The sequence below is a fragment of the Triticum aestivum genome, chromosome 5D, assembly GCF_018294505.1.
Source record: "Triticum aestivum cultivar Chinese Spring chromosome 5D, IWGSC CS RefSeq v2.1, whole genome shotgun sequence".
NCBI lineage: Eukaryota > Viridiplantae > Streptophyta > Magnoliopsida > Poales > Poaceae > Triticum > Triticum aestivum.
The window spans coordinates 338,396,577-338,420,912 of NC_057808.1; positions in this window are offsets into that span (position 1 = coordinate 338,396,577).

The window sequence follows — 24,336 nt, forward strand, 5'->3', positions numbered from 1 at the left end:
CCCTTGGCCCATGAGCCCCCCAACACTTGCCGGGACCCCCCAAAACCCCTTTCGGTCATGCTGGTCATCACCCAGTACCCCCGGAACAATTCCGGACTCCAATACCCTTCGTCCAATATATCAATATTCACCTCCGGATCCTTCCGGAGTTCCTCGTCACGTCCGGGACTCTGAACAACCTTCAATAACCACCATAATGACTCAACTATACTTATACTAAACGTTAAGTGTGTAGACCCTGCGGGTTTGAGAACTATGCAGACATGACCGTGACACCTCTATGGTCAATAACCAATAGCGGGACCTGGATGCCCATATTGGTTCCTACATATTCTATGAAGATCTTATCGGTCGAACCTCAATGTCAAGGATTCTGCTAATCCCGTATGCAGTTCCCTTTGTCTATCGGTATGTTACTTGCCCGAGATTCGATCGTTGGTATCTCCATACCTAGTTCAATCTCGTTACCGGCAAGTCTCTTTACTCATTCCGTAATACAAGATCCCGTGACTAACTCATTGGTCACATTGCTTGCAAGCTCATTGTGATTTTGTACTACCGAGTGGGCCCTGAGATACCTCTCCGTCATACGGAGTGACATATCCCAGTCTTGATCCATGCTAACTCAACAGACACCCTCGAAGATACCTATAGAGCATCTTTATAGTCACCTAGTTACGTTGCGATGTTTGAGACACACAAGGTACTCCTCCGGTGTCATTGAGTTGCATGATCTCATGGTCATAGGAACAGATACCTGACATGCAAAAAATGATAGCAATAAACTTGATACGATCATATGCTACGTTTATAGTTTGGGTCTTGTCCATCACATCATTCTCCTAATGATGTGACCCCGTTATCAAATGACAACTCATGTCTATGACTAGGAAACCATAGCCATCTTTTATCAACGAGCTAGTCTGGTAGAGGGTTACTAGGGACATGTTGTTGTCTATGTATCCACACATGTATTTGAGTTTCCGATCAATACAATTCTAGCATGGATAATAAACAATTATCGTGAACAGGGAAATATGCTAATAGTTAATTTATTATTGCCTCTAGGGCATATTTCCAACAGTCGGGGCTCCACTGACCCTAATCCTAATGCTATAAAATCCTATTTTTCTAGAAAAATAGGAGAGGAAGTTTCATTGTGTTTTACAATATGGAGCCGCCAACACCTCCTGGTCTTCACCGGGAGGCCAGATCTGGGGCCCGTTCAGGGCTCCGGAGAGGGGGATATTCGGTCTTCGTCATCACCAACCCTCCTTCATCACCAATTCCATGATGCTCCCCACAGGGAGTGAGTACTTCCTGAAGGAAATGTGCCCTAGAGGCAATAATAAAGTTGTTATTTATATTTCCTTATATCATGATAAATGTTTATTGTTCATGCTAGAATTGTATTAATTGGAAACTTAGTACATGTGTGAATACATAGACAAACAGAGTGTCACTAGTATGCCTCTACTTGACTAGCTCGTTAATCAAAGATGGTTAAGTTTCCTAGCCATAGACATGAGTTGTCATTTGATGAACGGGATCACATCATTAGAGAATGATGTGATTGACTTGACCCATCCGTTAGCTTAGCACTATGATCGTTTAGTTTATTGCTATTGCTTTCTTCATAACTTACACATGTTCCTATGACTATGAGATTATGCAACTCCCGAATACCGGAGGAACACTTTGTGTGCTATCAAACGTCACAACGTAACTGGGTGATTATAAAGATGCTCTGCAGGTGTCTCCGATGGTGTTTGTTGAGTTGGCATAGATCGACATTAGGATTTGTCACTCCGATTGTAGGAGAGGTATATCTGGGCCCTGTCATTAATGCACATCACTTTAAAGCCTTGCAAGAAATGTGACTAATGAGTTAGTTACAAGATGATGCATTACGGAACGAGTAAAGAGACGCCGTTAATGAGATTTAACTAGGTATCGAGATACCGACGATCGAATCTCGGGCAAGTAACATACCGATGACAAAGGGAACAATGTATGATGTTATGCGGTTTGACCGATAAAGATCTTCGTAGAATATGTAGGAACCAATATGAGCATCTAGGTTCCACTATTGGTTATTGACCGGAGATGAGTCTGGGTCATGTCTACATAGTTCTCGAACCCGTAGGGTCTGCACGCTTAACGTTCGATGATGATCGGTATTATGAGTTTATGTGTTGTGATGTACCGAAGGTAGTTCGGAGTCCCGGATGTGATCACGGACATGACGAGGAGTCTCGAAATGGTCGAGACATAAAGATTGATATATTGGAAGGTTATGTTTGGACACCAGAATGGTTTCGGACAAGTTCAGGCAATTACCGGAGTACCGGGGGGTTACCGGAACCCCCCGGGGAGTCAATGGGCCTTAATGGGCCATGGTGGGAGAGAGGAGGAGGCGGCCAACTAGGGGGCGCGCCCCCAAGCCCAATCCTAATTGGGGAGGGGGCCGGCCCCCCTTTCCTTCTCTCCTTCTCCCTCTTCCTTCTTCTCCTACTCCAACTAGGGAAGGGGGGAAACCTACTCCTACAAGGAGTAGGAATCCCCCTTGGGGCGCTCCATAGAGAGGGCCGGCCCTCCCTCCTGCACTCCTTTATATACGGGGGAGGGGGCACCCCATAGACACACAAGTTGACAGTTGTCTTAGCCATGTGCCCCCTCCACAGATTTCCACCTCGGTCATATCGTTGTAGTGCTGAGGCAAAGCCCTGCGTCGGTAACTTCATCATCACCGTCACCATGCCGTCATGCTGACGAAACTCTCCCTCGGCCTCAGATGGATCAAGAGTATGAGGGACGTCACCGAGCTGAACATGTGCAGATCATGGAGGTGTCATGCATTTGGTACTTGATCGGTTGGATCGCGAAGACGTTCGACTACATCAACTGCGTTACTCAACACTTCCGCTTTCGGTCTACGAGGGTACATGGACACACTCTCCCCGCTCGTTGCTATGCATCACCTAGATGGATCTTGCGTGTGGGTAGGAATTTTTTGAAAATTACTGCGTTTTCCAACAGTGGTATCAGAGCCAGGTCTATACATAGATGTTATATCCACGAGTAGAACACAAAGAGTTGTGGGCGATAATATTCATACTGTTTACCAGCATTTCATACTTTGATTCGGCGGTATTGTTGGATGAAGCGGCTCAGACCGACATTACGCATACGCTTACGCGAGACTGGTTCTACCAATGTGCTTAGCACATAGGTGGCTAGTGGGTGTCTGTTTCTCCAACTTTAGTTGAATCGAGTGTGACGACGCTCGGCCCTTGTTGAAGGTAAAAACAACAAACTTGACGAAAAATCGTTGTGGTTTTGATGCGTAGGTAAGAACGGTTCTGTGACGCCTGGATAATTAAGCTACAGTAATTCCCTGTTAATGATGCCATGTCACCACGATTACTGTTGTTAATCTTGCGATAATTCAAATCCCGTTCAAATTTCAAATTTAAAATCAAGTCAAACAATAAAAGTTTTCAACTGTCAAATCTAAAATGTTCAAATTGTAGCAAATAAATCATAGATGGTTATGGTGGTGAAACCACATTGCTAGGAAATGTTTAAATACTCCAAATTAAATAGAACAGCAGCCAAAACCAATAATTAAATGCCTTTTATAAAGTATAAAATATTAAACTAATTCTTTTAGGTGCCCAAGATATAGTGGCATTAGAATAAGTAGTGATACTATTTTAGGAACTAAGATCATAATTATAAAAACTAAAATGGAGAGAAACTAAAAATAAAACAGAAAAGGAAAAATTAAGAAAAACAAAATGCCAAAAAAAGATAAAAGGAGAACACCCCCCACTGGGCCACGACCCAGATGGCCTCGGGGCCAACTAGGCCAAGGCCCAGCCGGCCGGCCCAACCGCTCCCTCACTCCCGATAACCCCCCCACCGATGGGAAACCCTATCCCGTCGCACCCACTCCCCACGTCCCTCCTTCCCCCTCCCTCGATCCAGATCTGGATCGGGGATGAACCCCCTCGACGCTCTCCCCCATCGCCCCTGGCACCACCCGTCGGGGCCCCTTGCCGCTCGTCTACGCCATCGCTGCCATCCACCCCGACGACCGCTCCCCGCGCTCCCGACGTCGGTGCCCGTCCCCGGCGCTGCCTCGTCCCCGTCACTGACCCTCGCCGCCCGGAGTTCGACGCGCCTTCGCCTTGCCATCGTCGCCGTCGTCCCCATCGTCCTCCCCGAGCCCCGCTGCCTCGTACCCTACAACCACCTCGTGAGCCCCCTCCTTCTCTGCTTCGCTCCCGCCGCGCACCGGGCGCGCCCACGGCCGCGCACACACGCGCATGCCACCTGCGCTCCACGCCGGCCCGGACCTCCCTCACCCTCCTGCACTTGCCTGCCCGCACCTGCCGCGCCATGGCCTCGCTAGGCCGTCGCCCCCGCTGCACGCTGCTGCTGCTCGGCTTCGCCTGCTACCGCGCATGCGCGCCCGAGCCCCGCGCACTCACCGCCCAATCTGGCTCCGGCGAGCGCGTCCGCCGCCGAGCTCGCTCTGCCAACACTGGCCGCTCGCCACGTCCGCCTCCGCCCACTTCTGATGCTGCAGCCGCCCCCTGCATCGGCGCTCTGCATCTCCGCCCACGCCCCTGGACCCCCGCGCTCGCCCGCATCCTTTGCCCCCACGCGCGTCCTCCGCCGCCCGGGTTCGGCCTCCCACGGGGCTCCGCCCCATTAACCACCGCTCAGGCGCCCGCTCGCGCCCGTTAGGCCTTCTAGGCCTATGACACGAGGGGCCTAGCCCTTGAACGTTTTAAAAATATATAATAAAGAAGAAATAGATAAATAAAAATATAATAAAAATATTAATAACTAATTAATTAACTTAATTAATTATGTTTAACTAAACTAATTAAAATTAGTTAATCTAATCTTTTAGTTAAAACTAATTAACCTTGCTTAATTACTCTGAGCCTACGACGAACGGGACCCACGCGTGAGTTTAACTGGTCAACGGTCAACTTTGACCGCTGATGTCATGCTGACATCATGATGACGCAGTAATTCTTTTTCGAATTAAGTAGATAATAATAATCCTAGAAAATGATTAATTCTTTATAAAATCATATAAAATAATCCGTAACTCGGATGAAAAAACTTTGTACATGAAAGTTGCTCAGAACGACGAGAAGAATCCGGATACGCAGCCCATTCTCCCACCACACATCCCTAGCATAGCAAACACGCAACTTTCCCTCTCCGGTTCATTTGTCCGAAAACGCGAAACACCGGGAATACTTTCCCGGATGTTTCCCCCCTTCGCTGGTACCACCTTCTACCGCGTTAGGGCACACCTAGCACCGCGCATTGTCATGTCTTCCATCGTCATGCTTATGTTTGCATTATATTTATTGTTTCTTCCCCCTCTTCTCTCGTTAGACACCGAGACCGACGCCGCTGCTACCCAGTACGACTACGGTGTTGACGACCCCTTCTTGCCAGAGCAACCAGGCAAGCCCCCCCTTGATCACCAGATATCGCCTATTCCTTATATCTACTGCTTGCATTAGAGTAGTGTAGCATGTTACTGCTTTCGGTTAATCCTATTCGGATGCATAGCCTGTCATTGTTACTACAGTTGTTACCCTTACCTGCTATCCTACTGCTTAGTATAGGATGCTAGTGTTCCATCAGTGGCCCTACACTCTTGTCCGTCTGCCATGTTATACTACTGGGCCGTGATCACTTCGGGAGGTGATCACGGGCATATGCTATATACTTATACTGTTACATTACTTATGATACTGTTCGGAGATGGGGGCTGAAGGGGCAGGTGGCTCCATCCCGGTAGAGGTGGGCCTGGGTTCCCGACGGCCCCCGATTGTTACTTTGTGGAGGAGCGACAGGGCAAGTTGAGACCACCTAGGAGAGAGGTGGGCCTGGCCCTGGTCGGCGTCCGCGGTTACTTTAAAATAACACGCTTAACGAGATCTTGGTATTTGATCTGAGTCTGGCCATTTGGTCTATACGCACTAACCAACTACGTGAGAAAGATATGGGCACTCGATGTCGTGGTATCAGCCGAAGCCTTCGTGACGTCAGCGACTGAGCGGGGCGCGCTAGATTGGACCGCGTAACGTGACTTCCTTTGTAATGGAGGTTGTTAGGTCTGCTTCCGGCCGCCCTCGCAACGTGCAGGTGTGCAATGGGCGATGGGCCTAGACCCCTGCGCCATAGGATTTAGACCGGCGTGCTGACCTCTCTATTGTGCCTAGGTAGGGCTGCGACGTGTTGATCTTCCGAGGCCGGGCATGACCCAGGGAAGTGTGTCCGGCCAAAGGGGATCGAGCGTGTTGGGTAATGTGGTGCACCCCTGCAGGGAAGTTTATCCCCTAGAGGCAATAATAAAGTTGTTATTGCTATTTCCTTATATCATGATAAATGTTTATTATTCATGCTATAATTGTATTAATTGGAAACTTAGTTCATGTGTGAATACATAGACAAACAGAGTGTCACTAGTATGCCTCTACTTGACTAGCTCGTTAATCAAAGATGGTTAAGTTCCCTAGCCATAGACATGAGTTGTCATTTGATGAACGGGGTCACATCATTAGAGAATGATGTGATTGACTTGACCCATCCGTTAGCTTAGCACTATGATCGTTTAGTTTATTGCTATTGCTTTCTTCATAACTTATACATGTTCCTATGACTATGAGATTATGCAACTCCCGAATACCGGAGGAACACTTTGTGTGCTATCAAATGTCACAACGCAACTGGGTGATTATAAAGATGCTCTACAGGTGTCTCTGATGGTGTTTGTTGAGTTGGCATAGATCGAGATTAGGATTTGTCACTCCGATTGTCGGAGAGGTATCTCTGGGCCCTCTCGGTAATGCACATCTTTAAAGCCTTGCAAGCATTGTGACTAATGAGTTAGTTACGAGATGATGCATTATGGAACGAGTAAAGAGACTTGCCGGTAACGAGATTGAATTAGGTATTGAGATACCGACGATCGAATCTCGGGTAAGTAACATACCGATGACAAAGGGAACAACGTAGGTTGTTATGCGGTTTGACCGATAAAGATCTTCGTAGAATATGTAGGAACCAATATGAGCATCCAGGTTCCGCTATTGGTTATTGACCGGAGATGAGTCTCGGTCATGTCTACATAGTTCCCTGTCGGTGTACAAAAAGAGGGGCACACTTTTGTACCCCTTTACCTGTGCACGGGCAGTCAGAGCCGCACCCACGACCGCACCAAGCATAACAGGGGAGGTGAGCCAAGGTAAGACCGAAGCCCAAGACAATCAAAGCAACGCCAAGGCCAAGACCACAAAGAGCAGAGGGGCGAAGCAGGTTCCCCCGGCAAGACCCTTGCCGGGCGGCTCAGCGGCCCCGACAAGACCCTTGCCGGGACAGCTCGCCCCACACCAACAGAGCGAGCCACCCTTGAGCCCACGGCCCCCAACGCCGTCATCAACATGGGGCCAGGGCTCGGGAAGGCACCTCTGTGGTGGCATGCAGATCTTTGTGAAGACATATTCAAGATCAGATGAGGATCATAAGACGACGATTCTCGGCAAGATCCCTGCCGAGGAAGGCCACCAGACCCCCAGCAAGGTCCTTGCCGGGGGTCGACAGCACGCCACGGCAAGACCCTTGCCGGGCCACCCGACAAGACCCTCGCCAAGGACGCCAGCGGGGCCACCGCCAAACCTGCGCCAAACAAGCTTCCACCACCGTTCACATGCAGCTGCCAGCCCAACCAGCTGGGCAGGCACCTGCGTGGCCACATGCAGCTCCCAGGCCAACTCATCGAGCGCCTACGTGGCGGCATGCAGATCTTCGTGAAGGCTCCGCCACCGCGCCACCTCAGCTGCCTGACTACCTACATGGCACCACGCACCTCACTGGCCAGGGCGCGTGTCAAGGCGAGGAGGAGCGGCGACGGACAGGACGGGCCTCGCCCCCGTCCCCAATAAAGCAAGGGGACACCTAAGCTATGCATTAAATGCGTCTTGTCCTGTAATACGAGCGATATGCTCAGGGCACTGTACGCCTTTCCACCTCCTGTGTGTCACTGTGGCTGCCCCTTTCAACTATAAAAGGAGGCCCATGGCATACTGGAGGAGGATTCGGCTCTTTCGAACCACGCACTGACCACAGCTAGCTTGAGAGCTCAAGAACTCTCAGAAATACACCCACCAAAGCAGGACTGGGGTTTTACGCATCCTCGCGGCCCGAACCTGGGTAAACGATCCCTGTGCTGTCTACTAGCCCTGCGCCCCGGCAACCGTAGTAGGGATTCTTGTGATCCCATAGGTGTCGTTCCACACCGACATTCTCGAACTCGTAGGGTTCGCACGCTTAACGTTCGATGACGATCGGTATTATGAGTTTATGTGTTTTGATGTACCGAAGGTAGTTCGGAGTCCGGGATGTGATCACGGACATGACGAGGAGTCTCGAAATGGTCAAGACATAAAGATTGATATATTGGAAGGCTATGTTTGGACACCGGAATGGTTTCAGATAAGTTTGGGCAATTACCGGAGTACCGGGGGTTTACCGGAACCCCCCAGGGAGTCAATGGGCCTTAATGGGCCATGGTGGGAGAGAGGAGGCGGCCAAGTGGGGGGCGCCCCCCTGATACGTCTCCAATGAATCTATAATTTTTGATTGTTCCATGCTATTATATTATCTGTTTTGGATGTTTAATGGGCTTTAATATACTCTTTTATATTATTTTTGGGACTAACCTATTAACCGAAGGCCTAGTGCAAATAGCTGTTTCTTTGCCTATTTTAGTGTTTTGCAGAAAAGGAATATCAAATGGAATCCAAATGGAATGAAACCTTCACGAGGATCTTTCTTGGAACAAACGCAATACAGGAGACTTGGAGTGGAAGTCAGAGATGCAATGAGGCGGCCACGAGGCAGGAGGGCGCGCCCCCCACCCTCGTGGGCCCCTCGTAGCTCCACCGACCTACTTCTTTCACCTATATATACTCTTATACCCTGAAAACATCCAGGGGAGCCACGAAAGCACTTTTCCACCACCGCAACCTTCTGTACCCGTGAGATCCCATCTTGGGGCCTTTTCCGGCGATCTGCCGGAGGGGGATTCGATCACGGAGGGCTTCTAGATCAACACCATAGCCTCTCCGATGATGTGTGAGTAGTTTACCACAGACCTTAGGGTCCATAGTTATTAGCTAGATGGCTTCTTCTCTCTCTTTGGTTCTCAATACAAAGTTATCCTCGATGTTCTTGGAGATCTATCCGATGTAATACTCTTTTGCGGTGTGTTTGCCGAGATCCGATGAATTGTGGGTTTATGAATTTGATTATCTATGAATATTATTTGGTTCTTCTCTGAATTCTTATATGCATGATTTGATATCTTTGCAAGTCTCTTCGAATTATCGGTTTGGTTTGGCCTACTAGATTGATCTTTCTTGCAATGGGAGAAGTGCTTAGCTTTGGGTTCAATCTTGCGGTGCTCGATCGCAGTGACAGAAAGGAAACCGACAGGTATTGTATTGTTGCCATCGAGGATAAAAAGATGGGGTTTATATCATATTGCTTGAGTTTATCCCTCTACATCATGTCATCTTGCTTAAAGCGTTACTCCGTTCTTATGAACTTAATACTCTAGATGCATGCTGGATAGCGGTCGATGTGTGGAGTAATAGTAGTAGATGCAGAATCATTTCGGTCTACTTGACACGGACACGATGCCTATATTCACGATCATTGCCTTAGATATCATCATAACTATGCACTTTTCTATCAATTGCTCAGCAGTAATTTGTTCACCCACCGTAATACATGTTATCACGAGAGAAGCCACTAGTGAAACCTATGGCCCCCGGGTCTACTTTACATCATATAAGTTTCCAATCTACAATTCTTGTTTACTATTTACTTTGCAATCTTTATTTTCCAATCTATACAACAAAATACCAAAAATATTTATCTTATTATCTTTATCAGATCTCACTTTTGCAAGTGGCCGTGAAGGGATTGACAACCCCTTTATCGCGTTGGTTGCAAGGTTCTTGATTGTTTGTGCAGGTACTAGGTGACTCACGTGTAGTCTTCTACTGGATTGATACCTTGGTTCCCAAAAACTGAGGGAAATACTTACGCTACTTTGCTGCATCACCCTTTCCTCTTCAAGGGAAAACCAACGCATGCTCAAGAGGTAGCAAGAAGGATTTCTGGCGCCATTGCCGGGGAGATCTACGCTCAAGTCAAGACATACCAAGTCCCCATCACAAACTCTTATCCCTCGCATTACATTATTTGCCATTTGCCTCTCGTTTTCCTCTCCCCCACTTCACCTTTGCCGTTTTACTCACCCTTTCTCCTTTGCCTTATCTCGATGTCCTCTTGTTTGCTTAAAACTTGTCTTTCCCTTACTATGGCCAAACCAAAAGGGGCTAAAGGTTTCCCGGGTTTTAATACCTTGGATACTCCCTCTATCATCTCTAAGCTCATAAATAATGATGTTATGGAAAGACCTACCGGGGTTATCAATGAGAGTTTAGATAATTTTGATGAAGATGACCCCAGAATCTTTTGTTATTTGCTTGATGAATCTTTGAAAGATGCTTGGGATAGACTGTTAAGAATCCGAGCCAACTATGTACCCCAATAACAAATTGAAATATACTTAAAAAGTTTTTATGTTGGCTTACCCACTTCTTTCAAGCAAGTTTTAGATTCTATTTTTTAAGAAGGTTTTCTTGAGGGGGATGCCATCGATACTTACGAAAAGATGAAAGCTATATTTGGGCACCCCATGAGTGAAAACTTTGAATCCACCTCTCTTTTGTGTTTTTATCAAAATGAAATTATCAAAGAGATGAAGGCTAGCTTAGATACAAATTTTCGTAATGTGCTTAATATTTCTTCTACCATCAATGGCCACGTACTTTCACAAAATAGGAAGATAAGTGCTTTGGATAATAAAGTCTCCCTATATCACCAAAAGGGAAAAGATGACAATACCTAGATCTATTCTTGTTTTTATGCCTAGCTAGGGGCGTTAAACGATAGCGCTTGTTGGGAGGCAACCCAATTTTATTTTTTGTTCCTTTTTAGTAATAAATAATTCATCTAGCCTCTGTTTAGATGTGGTTTTCTATTTTAATTATTGTTTGTGCCAAGTAGAACCTTTGGGAAGACTTGGGTGAAGTCTTTGTGATCTTGCTGTAAAAAACAGAAACTTTAGTGCTCACGAGATTAGATGCCATTTTTTACTGGAGAGGGCTTTTAGGTTGATTATTTTTGCAGATGATTAATAGACAAATTCCTCACGTCCACCAATTTATTTCAGAATTTTTGGAGTTACAGAAGTATACCTTTGATACAGATTGCTACAGACTGTTCTGTTTTTGACAGATTCTGTTTTTCGTGTGTTGTTTGCTTATTTTGATGAATCTATGGCTAGTATCGGGGGGTATGAACCATAGAGAGGTTGGAATACAGTAGATTTAACACCAATATAAATAAATAATGAGTTAATTACAGTACCTTAAGGTGGTGATTTGTTTTCTTATACTAACGGAGCTCATGCGATTTTCTGTTTGAGTTTTGTGTTGTGAAGTTTTCAAGTTTTTGGGTAAAGATTTGATGGATTTTGGAATAAGGAGTGGCAAGAGACTAAGCTTGGGGATGTCAAGGACGACAAAAATCCTAAGCTTGGGTATGCCCCGGAAGGCATCCCCTCTTTCGTCTTCGTCTATCTGTAACTTTACTTGAGGCTATATTTTTATTCACCACATGATATGTGTTTTGCTTGGAGCGTCTTGTATGATTTGAGTCTTTGATTTTTAGTTTACCACAATCATCCTTGCTGTACACACCTTTTGGGAGAGACACACATGAATCGGAATTTATTAGAATACTCTATGTGCTTCACCTATATCTTTTGAGCTAGATAATTTTGCTCTAGTGCTTCACTTATACCTTTTTGGAGCACGGTGGTGGTTTTATTTTATAGAAATTATTGATCTCTCATGCTTCACTTATATTATTTTGAGAGTATTTTAGAACAGCATGGTAATTTGCTTTTGCTATAAAATTAGTCCTAATATGATAGGCATCCAAGATGGGTATAATAAAAACTTTCATATAGAGTGCATTAAATACTATGAGAAGTTTGATACTTGATGGTTGTTTTGAGATATAAAGATGGTAATATTAGAGTCGTGCTAGTTGAGTAATTGTGGAATTGAGAAATACTTGTGTTGAGGTTTGCAAGTCCCTAGCATGCACGTATGGTAAACATTGTGTGACAAATTTGAAGCATGAGGTGTTCTTTGACTGCTTTCCTTATGAGTGGCGCTCGGGGACGAGCGATGGTCTTTTCCTACCAATCTATCCCCCTAGGAGCATGCGCGTAGTTCTTGGTTTTGATGACTTGTAGATTTTTGCAATAAGTATGTGAGTTCTTTATGACTAATGTTGAGTCCATGGATTATACGCACTCTCACCCTTCCATCGTTGCTAGCCTCTTCGGTACCGTGCATTGCCCTTTCTCATCTCGAGAGTTGGTGCAAACTTCGCCGGTGCATCCAAACCCCGTGATATGATACGCTCTATCACACATAAGCCTCCTTATATCTTCCTCAAAACAGCCACCATACCTACCTATTATGGCATTTCCATAGCCATTCCGAGATATATTGCCATGCAACTTTCCACCGTTCCGTTTATTATGAAACGCTCCATCATTGTCATATTGCTTTGCATGATCATGTAGTTGACATCGTATTTGTGGCAAAGCCACCTTCATAATTCTTTCATACATGTCACTCTTGGTTCATTGCACCTCCCGGTACACCGCCGGAGGCATTCACATAGAGTCATATTTTGTTCTAAGTATCGAGTTGTAATTCTTGAGTTGTAAGTAAATAAAAGTGTGATGATTTTCATTATTAGAGCATTCTCCCATGTGAGGAAAGGATGATGGAGACTATGATTCCCGCACAAGTCGGGATGAGACTCCGCACAAAAAAAGAGAGGCCAAAGAAGCCCAAATAAAAAAAGAAGAGGCAATATAAAAAAAAGAGAAGGCCCAAATAAAAAAATGAGAGAAAAAGATAGAAGGGGCAATGTTACTATCCTTTTTCCACACTTGTGCTTCAAAGTAGCACCATGATCTTCATGATAGGGAGTCTCTTATTTTGTCACTTTCATATACTAGTGGGAATTTTTCATTATAGAACTTGGCTTGTATATTCCAATGATGGGCTTCCTCAAAATGCCCTAGGTCTTCGTGAGCAAGAAAGTTGGATGCACACGCACTTAGTTTCTTTTGTTGAGCCTTCATATATTTATAGCTCTAGTGCATCCGTTGCATGACAATCCCTACTCCTTGCACCGACATCAATTGATGGTCATCTCCATAGACCGTTGATTAGCCGCGTCAATGTGAGACTTTCTCCTTTTTTGTCTTCTCACACAACCTCCATCATCATATTCTATTCCACCCATAGTGCTATGTCCATGGCTCACGCTCATATATTGCGTGAAAGTTGAAAAAGTTTGAAAAGGCTAAGTATGAAACAATTGCTTGGCTTGTCATCGGGGTTGTGCATGATGGGAGAATTTTGTGTGACGAAAATGAAGCATGGCCAAACTATATGATTTTGTAGGGATAAGCTTTCTTTGGCTATGTTATTTTGATAAGACATAATTGCTTGGTTAGCATGCTTGAAGTATTATTATTTTATGTCAATATTAAACTTTTTTCTAGAATCTTTTGGATCTAAACATTCATGACACAATAAAGAGAATTACATTGAAAATTATGCCAAATGGCATTACACATCAAAAATTCTGTTTTTATCATTTACCTACTCGAGGACGAGCAGGAATTAAGCTTGGGGATGCTTGATACATCTCCAACGTATCTATAATTTTTGATTGTTCCATGCTATTATATTATCTGTTTTGGATGTTTAATGGGCTTTAATATACTCTTTTATATTGTTTTTGGGACTAACCTATTAACCGAAGGCCCAGTGCAAATTGCTGTTTTTTTTGCCTATTTCAGTGTTTCGCAGAAAAGGAATATCGAACGGAATCCAAACGGAATGAAACCTTCGCGAGGATCTTTCTTGGAACAAACGCAATCCAGGAGACTTGGAGTGGAGGTCAGAGACGCAACGAGGCGGCCACGAGGCAGGAGGGCATGCCCCCCACCCTCGTGGGCCCCTCGTAGCTCCACCAACCTACTTCGTTCGCCTATATATACTCTTATACCCTGAAAACATCTAGGGGAGCCACAAAACCACTTTTCCACCGCTGCAACCTTCTTTCCCAGTGAGATCCCATCTTGGGGCCTTTTCCGGCGATCTGCCGGAGGGGGATTCGATCACGGAGGGCTTCTACATCAACACCATAGCCTCTCCGATGATGTGTGAGTAGTTTACCACAGACCTTCGGGTCCATAGTTATTAGCTAGATGGCTTCTTCTCTCTCTTTGGTTCTCAATACAAAGTTCTCCTCGATGTTCTTGGAGATCTATCCGATGTAATACTCTTTTGCGGTGTGTTTGCCGAGATCCGATGAATTGTGGGTTTATGAATTTGATTATCTATGAATATTATTTGGTTCTTCTCTAAATTCTTATATGCATGATTTGATATCTTTGCAAGTCTCTTCGAATTATCGGTTTAGTTTGGCCTACTAGATTGATCTTTCTTGCAATGGGAGAAGTGCTTAGCTTTGGGTTCAATCTTGCGGTGCTCGATCCCAGTGACAGAAAAGGAACCGACACGTATTGTATTATTGCCATCGAGGATAAAAAGATGGGGTTTATATCATATTGCTTGAGTTTATCCCTCTACATCATTTCATCTTGCTTAAAGCGTTACTCCGTTCTTATGAACTTAATACTCTAGATGCATGCTGGATAGCGGTCGATGTGTGGAGTAATAGTAGTAGATGCAGAATCGTTTCGGTCTACTTGACACGGACGTGATGCCTATATCCATGATCATTGCCTTAGATATCATCATAACTATGCACTTTTCTATCAATTGCTCAGCACTAATTTGTTCACCCACCGTAATACATGCTATCACGAGAGAAGCCACTAGTGAAACCTATGGCCCCCGGGTCTACTTTACATCATATAAGTTTCCAATCTACAATTCTTGTTTACTATTTACTTTGCAATCTTTATTTTCCAATCTATACAACAAAATACCAAAAATATTTATCTTATTATCTTTATTAGATCTCACTTTTGCAAGTGGTCGTGAAGGGATTGACAACCCCTTTATCGTGTTGGTGCAAGGTTCTTGATTGTTTGTGCAGGTACTAGGTGACTCGCGTGTAGTCCCCTACTGGATTGATACCTTGGTTCTCAAAAACTGAGGGAAATACTTACACTACTTTGCTGCATCACCCTTTCCTCTTCAAGGGAAAACCAACGCATGCTCAAGAGGTAGCACCCCCCAAGCCTAATCTGAATTGGGGAGGGGCCCGACCCCCCTTTCCTTCTCTCCTTCTCCCTCTTCCTTCTTCTCTTACTCCAACTAGGGAAGTGGGGAAACCTACTCCTACTAGGAGTAGGAATCCCCCTTGGGGCGCGCCATAGAGAGGGCCGGCCCTCCCCTCCTCCAGTCCTTTATATACGGCGGAGGGGGGCACACCATAGACACACAAGTTGACAGCTGTCTTAGCCGTGTGCGGTGCCCCCCTCCACAGATTTCCACCTCGGTCATATCATTGTAGTTCTTAGGCGAAGCCCTGCACCGGTAACTTCATCATCACCGTCACCATGCCATCGTGCTAACAAAACTCTCCCTCAGCCTCAGCTGGATCAAGAGTACAAGGGATGTCACCGAGCTGAACATGTGCAGATCGTGGAGGTGCCGTGCGTTCGGTACTTGATCGGTTGGATCGCGAAGACGTTCAACTACATCAACCGCATTACTCAACGCTTCCGCTTTCGGTCTACGAGGGTACGTGGACACACTCTCCCTGCTCGTTGCTATGCATCACCTAGATGGATCTTGCGTGTGCGTAGGAAATTTTTGAAAATTACTGCGTTTCCCAACACTTCCTTCATAGGCTCGCTGGTCGGTGAGGAGTTGGATGAGATTCATCATGTAATCGAGTTAGTTTTGATAGGGCTTGATCCCTAGCATCCACTATGTTCTGATATTGATGTTGCTATGACTTTGCTACACTTAATGCTTGTCACCAGGGCCCGAGTGCCATGATTTTAGATCTAATCCGTTTATGCTATCACCATTATATCTTTTTTTAGATCCGATCTTGCAAGCCATATGCACCATTACATGTTATGATCCGTAAACCCGAGGGTGACAATAATTGGGATACTTTCCGATGATGACCATAGTTGAGGAGTTCATGTATTCACTATGTGTTAATGCTTTGTTCCAGTTCCCTATTAAAAGGAGGCCTTAATATCCCTTAGTTTCCTTATGGACCCCACTGCCACGAGAGGGTAGGATAAAAGATGTCATGCAAGTTCTTTTCCATAAGCATGTATGACTATTTACGGAATACATGCCTACATTATATTTGTGAACTGGAGCTAGTTCTGTGTCGCCCTAGGTTATGACTGTTATATGATGAATATTATCCAACAAATTCACCGATCCAATGCCTACGAGTTTTCCACATACTGCTTCTGCTAAGTTACTATTGCTATTGCTACTGTTACAACTACTACAAAACTGTTACTGCTGTTACCGTTACTATTGCTATTGTTACCACTGCTATCAAAACTATCATATTACTGTGCTACTAATCACTTTGCTGCAGATACTTAATCTCCAGGTGTGGTTGAATTGACAACTCAACTGCTAATACTTACAAATATTCTTTGGCTCCCCTTGTGTTGAATCAATAAATTTGGGTTGAATACTCTACCCTCGAAAACTGTTGCGATCCCCTATACTTGTGGGTTATTAAGACCTTTTCCTGGCGCCGTTGCCGGGGAGCATAGCTATATTCATTGGGTCACTTGGGATTTATATCTATTTATCACTATGAAGAATATGAAAGATACTAGAACCAAGATTTTGTTGGGGAACCTAGCATGCAATTTCAAAAAAAATCCTACGATCATGCAAGATCTATTTAGAAGAAGCATAGCAACGAGACGGGAGAGTGTGTCCATGTACCCTCGTAGACCGAAAGCGAAAGTGTTATGTTAACGCGGTTGATGTAGTCGAACGTCTTCACGATCCAACCGATCCAAGTACCGAATGTACAGCACCTCCGTGTTCAGCACACGTTCAGCTCGATGACGTCCCTCGAACTCTTGATCCAGCAGAGGGTCGAGGGAGAGTTCCGTCAGCACAACGGCGTAGCGATGGTGTTGGTGATGTGATCCGCGCAGGCTTCGCCTAAGCACTACGTGAATATGACCGGAGGAGTAAACCGTGGAGGGAGACGCCGCACACGGCTTGGAACAATTGTTGTGTCTCCAAGGGGTGCCCTACCCACGTATATAAAGGAGGGAGAGGGAGGAGGCCAGCCCTAGGGGGCGTTCCATAAGGGGGGAGTCCTACTAGGACTCCTAGTCCTAGTAGGATTCGCCCCCCTTCTTTTCCTTCTCATGGAGGGGTAAAGGGGGAAAGGAGAGGGAGTAGGAGAAGGAAAAGGGGGTGGCGCCCCCTTCCCTAATCCAATTTGGCCTCCTCCCTTGTCGGGGGCGCACCAGCCTTTGTGCGGTGCTTAGCCTCCCTCCTATGGCCCATATGTCCCATATCTTTCCCCGGGGGTTCCGATAACCCCTCCGGTACTCCGGTATGTACCCGATACACTCCGGAACCCTTCCGTTGTCCAAATACTACCTTCCAATATATCAGTCTTTACCTCTCGACCATTTAGAGACTCCTCGTCATGTCCGTGATCTCATCCGGGACTCCGAACAAACTTCGGTCACCAAAACACATAACTCATAATACAAATCATCATCGAACGCTAAGCGTGAGGATCCTACGGGTTCGAGAACTATGTAGACATGACCGAGACACATCTCTGGTCAATAACCAATAGCGTAACCTGGATGCTCATATAGGTTCCTACATATTCTACGAAGATCATTATCAGTTAAACCGCATAACAACATACATCATTCCCTTTGTCATCGGTATGTTACTTGCCCGAGATTCGATCGTCGGTATCATCATACCTAGTTCAATCTCGTTACTGGCAAGTCTCTGTACTCATTCCGTAATACATCATCCCGCAACTAACTCATTAGTCACATTGCTTGCAAGGCTTATAGTGATGTGCATTACCGAGAGGGCCCAGAGATACCTCTTCGATACTCGGAGTGTCAAATCCTAATCTCGATCTATGCCAACCCAAGAAACACCTTCGGAGACACCTGTGGAGCATCTTTATAATCACCCAATTACGTTATGATGTTTGATAGCACACAAGGTGTTCCTCCGATATTCGCAAGTTGCATAATCTCATAGTCAAAGGAATATGTATAAGTCATGAAGAAAGCAATAGCAATAAAACTGAACAATCAACATGCTAAGCTAAAGGATGGGTCTTGTCCATCACATCATTCTCCTAATGATGTGATCTCGTTCATCAAATGACAACACATGTCTATCGTCAAGAAACTTAACCATCTTTGATTAACGAGCTAGTCAAGTAGAGGCATACTAGGGATTCTGTTTTGCCTATGTATTCACACATGTGCTAAGTTTTCGGTTAATACAATTCTAGCATGAATAATAAACATTTATCATGATATAAGGAAATATAAATAACAACTTTATTATTGCCTCTAGGGCATATTTCCTTCAGTCTTCCACTTGCACTAGAGTCAATAATCTAGTTCACATCGTCATGTGATTTAACACCAATAGTTCATATCTTTATGTGATTAGTTCACATCTCCATGTGACTAATACCCAAAGGGTTTACTAGAGTCAATAATCTAGTTCACATCTCTATGTGATTAACAGCCAAAAAGTGATCATGTTTTGCTTTGTGAGAGAAGTTTAGTCAACGGGTCTGCCACATTCAGAGCCATATGCATTTTGCAAATTTTCGATGTCTACAATGCTCTGCACGGAGCTACTCTAGGTAATCGCTCCCACTTTTAATATGTATCCAGATTGAGACTTAGAGTCATCTTGATTAGTGTCAAAGCTTGCACTGACGTAACCCCTTATGACGAACTTTTTGTCACTCCATAACCGAGAAACATGTCCTTATTCCACTAAGGATAATTTTGACCGCTGTCCAGTGATCCACTCCTGGATCACTATTGTACCCTCTTGCCAAACTCATGGTGAGGTACACAATAGGTCTGGTACACATCATGGCATACTTTATAGAACCTATGACTGAGGCATAGGGAATGGCTTTTCATTCTCTTTCTATTTTCTGCCGTGGTCGGGTTTTGAGTCTTTACTCAACTTCACACCTTACAACTCAGGCAAGAACTCCTTCTTTGACTGATCCATTTTGAACTCCTTATTCAAGTATCCTTTTATGCTATCCAGAAATTCTGTATTATTTCCAATCAACAATATGTCATCCACATATAATATCAGAAATGCTACAGAGCTCCCACTTACTTTCTTGTAAATACAGGCTTCTCCAAAAGTCTGTATAAAACCATACGCTTTGATCACACTATCAAAGCGTACATTCGAACTCCGAGATGCTTGCACCAGTCCATAAATGGATCACAGGAGCTTACACACTTTGTTAGCACCTTTTGGATTCACAAAACCTTCAGGTTGCATCATATACAACTCTTCTCTAAGAAATCCTTTAAGGAATGCAGTTTTGACATCCATTTGCCAAATTTCATAGAATGCGGAAATTGCTAACATGATTCGTACAGACTTTAAGCATAGATACGAGTGAGAAACTCTCATCGTAGTCAACACCTTGAACTTGTCGAAAACCTTTTGCGACAATTCGAGCTTTGTAGATAGTAACACTACTATCAGCGTATGTCTTCCTCTTGAAGATCCATTTAATCTCAATGGCTCGCCGATCATCGGGCAAGTCAATCAACGTCCATACTTTGTTCTCATACATGGATCCCATCTCAGATTTCATGGCCTCAAGCCATTTCGCGGAATCTGGGCTCATCATCGCTTCCTCATAGTTCGTAGGTTCGTCGTGGTCTAGTAACATGACTTCCAGAAAGGATTACCGTACCACTCTGGTGCAGACTATACTCTGGTTGACCTACAAGGTTCGGTAGTAACTTGATCTGAAGTTTCATGATCATCATCATTAGCTTCCTCACTAATTGGTGTAGGAATCACTGGAAATGATTTCTGTGATGAACTACTTTCCAATTCGGGAGAAGATACAACTACCTCATCAAGTTCTACTTTCCTCCCACTCACTTCTTTCGAGAGAAACTCCTTCTCTAGAAAGGATCCATTCTTAGCAACGAATATCTTGCCTTCGGATCTGTGATAGAAGGTGTACCCAATAGTCTCCTTTGGGTATCCTATGAACACGCATTTCTCTGATTTGGGTTCGAGCTTATCAGGTTGAAGATTTTTCACATAAGCATCGCAGTCCCAAAATTTAAGAAACGACAGCTTAGGTTTCTTGCCAAACCACAGTCCATACGGTGTCGTCTCAACGGATTTAGATGGTCCCCTATTTAACGTGAATGCAACTGTCTCTAATGCATAACCCCAAAATGATAGTGGTAAATCGGTAAGAGACATCATAGATCGCACCATATCTAATAAAGTACGGTTACGATGTTCGTACACACCATTACTCTGTGGTGTTCCAGGTGGCATGATTTGTGAAACTATTCCACATTATTTTGAAATGAAGGCCAGACTCGTAACTCAAATATTTGCCTCCGTGATCAGATCGTAGAAACTTTATTTTCTTGTTACGATGATTCTCAACTTCACTTTGAATTTCTTTGAACTTTTCACATGTTTCAGACTTGTGTTTCATCAAGTAGATATACCCATATCTACTTATTAAATCATCTGTGAAGGTCAGAAAATAACGATACCTGCCGCGAGCCTCAACACTCATCGGACCGCATACATCAGTATGTATTATTTCTAGTAAGTCAGTGGCTCGCTCCATTGTTCCGGAGAACAGAGTTTTAGTTATCTTGCCCATGAGGCATGGTTCGCAAGCATCAAGTGATTCATAATCAAGTGATTCCAAACGCCCATCAACATGGAGTTTCTTCATGCGCTTTACACCAATATGACCTAAATGGCAGTGCCACAAATAAGTTGCACTATCATTATTAATTTTGCATCTTTTGGCATCAATATTATGTGTATCACTGTGATCGAGATTCAGTAAACCATTTACATTGGATGTAAGACCATAGAAGGTTTTATTCATGTAACCAGAACAACTATTATTCTCTGACTTAAATGAATGACTGTATCGCAATAAACGTGATCCAATCATATTTATGCTCAACGCAAACACCAAATAACATTTATTTAGTTCCAATACTAATCCCGAAGGTAGAGGGAGTATGCGATGGTGATCTTATCAACCTTGGAATCATTTCCAATACACATCGTCACCTCGCCCTCAACTAGTCTTTGTTCATTTTGTAACTCCTGCTTCGAGTTACTAATCATAGCAACTGAACCGGTATCAAATACCCAGGGGCTACTATATATGAACACTAGTAAAGTACACATCAATAACATGTATATCTTATATACTTTTGTTCACTTTGCCATCCTTTTTATCCGCCAAGTATTTGGGGAAGTTCTGCTTCCAGTGACCATTTCCTTTGTAGTAGAAGCACTCAGTTTCAGGCTTGGGTCTAGCTTTGGGCATCTTCATGAGAGTGGCAACTTGCTTGCCATTCTTCTTGAAGTTCCCTTTCTTTCCCTTGCCCTTTTACTTGAAACTAGTGGTCTTGTTAACCATCAACACTTGATGCTCCTTCTTGATTTCTACCTCCGCAGCCTTTAGCATTGCGAAGAGCTCGGGAATAGTCATTTCCATCCCTTGCATATTTTAGTTCATCGCGAAGCCTTTATAGCTTGGTGGCAGTGATTGAAGAACTCTGTCAATGACACTATCATCAGGAAGATTAACTCCCAGTTGAGTCAAGTGGTTGTGGTACCCGGACATTCTGAGTATGTGTTCACTGACAGAACTATTCTCCTCCATTTTGCAGCTATAGAACTTGTTGGAGACTTCATATCTCTCAACTCGGGCATTTGCTTGAAATATTAACTTCAACTCTTGGAACATCTCATATGCTCCATGAAGTTCAAAATATCTTTGAAGTCCCGACTCTAAGCCGTAAAGCATGGCACACTGAACTATCGAGTTGTAACGACCCGAGACCGACGCTTCCGAAGCCTTCCAGTTATTTCGTTGTTGCTGTGTGTTTTATTTGTTTGTTGCATTTCATCATGGCATCATCCGCATTGCATCGATACTCGTTGTCGTCATTGTTTTTAAAACTTGCATCTGCTCGTAGTTGTCGCGTCCCCCTTTCTTTCGTTGACCGTTCCGAGTCCCATCGGGTTTTCGCTTCCCTCTTGTTCGTGACCGCCTAACCCCATCTCGAGCGCGTCCGAAACTATCCCGAACTCGAACCGCTCAGCGTCACCATTGGATCCGGATCATCCCCTAACATCTGTAAAACATCTTCGTTTTCTTATTTGGACTCCCTAACCTATCTATTCTCGACCGCCTGATTAGTCTCTAACCAAAATCCACATGCTATTTAAACATATCAAACCCTAGTCGCTAGTTGTCCCATCCATCCATTCCCTCACCTACCGCTGCCACTCCCTTCCTCGGGATCCCTCCTGATCCAGCAGCCACCCACCTCAGAGTCCTCTCCACCCAACCAGATCACTCCGACCAGCTCCTTGATTTCCGCTGCCACCCACAAGCACAGCCACCTGCCTCCCCGATCCACCCCCACGCCGAGCTCCTCCCGCTCGCCCCTCCCTCCTCGACCCGCTGCCTCACCGGACCTGGACGTCCCTGCGACCAAGCTCGCCAGAGTGCCACCAGGCTGCTGCTCCCCTCCCTCGCTAGCCTCCCGTGCCGGAGACCTCTGTTTCTGCGTCGCTGCCGTCGAGCTCCGTCGGACTGGAGCAGCACCGGACCAGCAGGACTGTGCCCTTCCTCTCCATCCTCCCCTCTGTTTTCCTCTTGCTCCCCGGCAACGCTCTCTCTCAGATTCTCTCACTCTCCCGTTTCTCTTCACAGGGACCGACGCCATGGATGCCCATGCTCTACCCCGAGTCCACCACCGCTGCCGTTTCGCGTCAGATCCGGCCAAGGACCGCCGGATCTCGCCGCCTCTGCCATGGACCACCCATCCCCAGACCTCCTCCGCGCCGCCTTGCCTCAGCCGCGCCTCGTCTGTTGCGCCTTCGCCATGTCCCTGCCACTGCGTCCAAGCCCCAGCGGTGCCGTGGCCTCGCCTCTGCATCAAACAGACAAATGAAGCTGCCGCTGCCTTCTTCGTCAGTTTCAGGACGGGAACGCTTGACCCATCGTGTTGACCGCGCCACGCCAGCGCATGGCCCAGCGCCCCTTCCAGCCTCCCTCTCCACCGAACCGGGCCGAAGCCCATGGGTGAGCTGCCCCCCAGCGCCTACTCCCGTTCGGCCCTGTTCAAGTTTCGGCCCGATGCATGTTTTTCCTCTGCTGCATTTTTTGCATTTTTCCAGGAGTTTATAGTTTTGCAGAAAACCCCTTCATGATCATGCATTTAATAACTAATTAACCATGCATCATATGTAAATAATTTATATATGAAAAATGCTTAGAATTTGATCTAGTTTCATAATATGCCACTTTCATCCATGTTAAAAATGTTAAACTTGTTGTTTGCTTTAATTTGCTCAAATGCCATGCTAAAATGATTTAATTCATAACTAATTAACCGTAACTCGGATTTAAATAAACTATATATGTAACTTGCTTGGAAAAATGTCTAGTTTAACATGGTGGCATTACTTTGCATGTTTAACCACTCTAAAATATGGTTTAGGGCAGAACAGTACCAAATTAAAAATATGCACATGAGGATTTTCCAGAATTGTTGTTTATTATTTCCGGCCTCATTTAAACTTGCCTAAATAGTTAGTTTAATTATGCTTCACCTCTTGCCATGCTTAACAACATTTAATATTGTTGGGTACATAAACGAGAGTGAACTAAATGTTTGAAATGTGGTGTTTCGTCAATATGCAACTCGTTGCATATTGTGCTCCACTTAACTTGTAGTATTGTTTGTGCACTTTGCCATGCCATGCCTCTTTAAACCGGACATGCATCATACTTGGTTGCGAATCATGCCATGTTTAT